Source organism: Neopelma chrysocephalum, unplaced genomic scaffold (genome assembly GCF_003984885.1).
Source record: "Neopelma chrysocephalum unplaced genomic scaffold, ASM398488v2 Primary Assembly neopelma1_96835, whole genome shotgun sequence".
Taxonomy (NCBI): Eukaryota; Metazoa; Chordata; class Aves; order Passeriformes; family Pipridae; genus Neopelma; species Neopelma chrysocephalum.
Window position 1 is genome coordinate 1 of NW_020925478.1, and position 1,346 is coordinate 1,346.

At 50.7% G+C, this 1,346-nt stretch overlaps 1 long non-coding RNA gene across 3 annotated transcripts; it reads left to right on the forward strand.

Moving 5' to 3' along the window:
- The first annotated feature begins 267 nt into the window (after nt 1-267).
- Nucleotides 268-745, forward strand: LOC113960677. 3 transcript variants are annotated; one of them, XR_003532077.1, is made up of 4 exons: nt 268-332; nt 426-482; nt 582-625; nt 723-745. It is a non-coding gene; the product is annotated as an uncharacterized LOC113960677 (long non-coding RNA). The 3 variants fall into 3 exon arrangements; XR_003532076.1 differs by having other exon boundaries at nt 426-475; XR_003532078.1 differs by having other exon boundaries at nt 276-314.
- The last annotated feature ends 601 nt before the right edge of the window (nt 746-1,346 follow it).

Genomic DNA, 1,346 nt, shown 5'->3' on the forward strand with positions numbered 1-1,346 from the left:
AGTATCTCAGTATGTACATTTGCCTTTGGTTTTTTACTTTGCAGAGAATGTGTGCAGCCTCAGAGGGCTGGAGCCACCTGCCAATTAGGTTTGATGGTCTTCATCTGTCCATGTCAGAGGGACAGGATGTAAAGCAGAGTTGAACAGAAAAGAGGCTGGGGGAGCACAGTCAGAAGTGGGTTTTCATGTGAGGTCAGAGCCAAGACGTGATTTTTGGGCCTTTGGATGGTTTGGTGGTTTAGTTTTGTTTTTTCTTTTTTTTTTTTTAAGTTGTGGAGCCCCCAGCCCAGCAGACAATAGGCACCAGAGGGAAGGTGAGCCCGGTGAGCAAGGTGAGCAGTGACTGCAGGACAGAACTAGATGCTGTTTTGCAGGTGGTGTACTTTTGGTGAATCTGTGTACATACTTGTATTTTTGTTTTACAGGCAGCGCACCGACTTCTAACGTACAGTCCAATGTGATGGGGACCCTGCCTGTAAGAGGTCACGGTCAAGGGGTGTCAGACAGAAACTACCATGGGAGCAGCATACTCTTGGACAGGATCTCAGTACTGGCATTTGCCTCTGGGGGTTTTTTTGCAGGAGATGTACGCAGCCTCACAGGGCCGAAGCCAACTCACAATGAGGTGATTGGCACGGTTCAGTCCTCTCGAGCTGTCCTTGTCTGCAATCTGTGAGTATTAAAAGGAGCAGCAACGAAGCACTGAGCTTTAGTGAGCACAGGTGCCATCCAGGTAACCTTTGGGAGCGTCCGGGCATTGGAGGTGAGTCGGGGAGGCAGCAGGAGGAGCGGGGATCCACTCCAGCTTAGAAATGCCCTCTAATTTTGTCTCTCGCTCACTCAGGTATCCCAGAAGATGACAGCCACAGCGTGTGACTCCAGTCAGAGCCAGTGACCCGAGGACCCACCTCAGTGACAGTGAGTAGAGGGATCATTGCGGCTGGGGCCACGTGCCGCACTACACAGATATTGTGTCTGGTTTTCTTTCTCGTAGTTGACTCTGAGTGATCTCACGATGACAGGAACCTCTGAGCCAGCCCAGGTACCCCTCGTTTGCATCAGAGATGGATTCACATCCCCGGCTCTCAGAAAGATAAGTGCAGGGCAATGACCCAGGGAGGGGTTGGGAGTCGGTCCAAACACGTGCATTGCCCCGAGGGATTTTTGAAATTAGTACAGTGCAATGGGTATCCTATAACAGGTTATTTGGCCGCATCAAAGGAAGGGCTTTGTATCATTGGATTCACGTGTGCAGGGCAGAGCAGTTCCAGTCTGTGTCACGTCCTTTGTCTCGTCCATGTTTTGTGTCCTTAGGGTTTTTGCATCTTGCTCTCGAGGGGCTTATG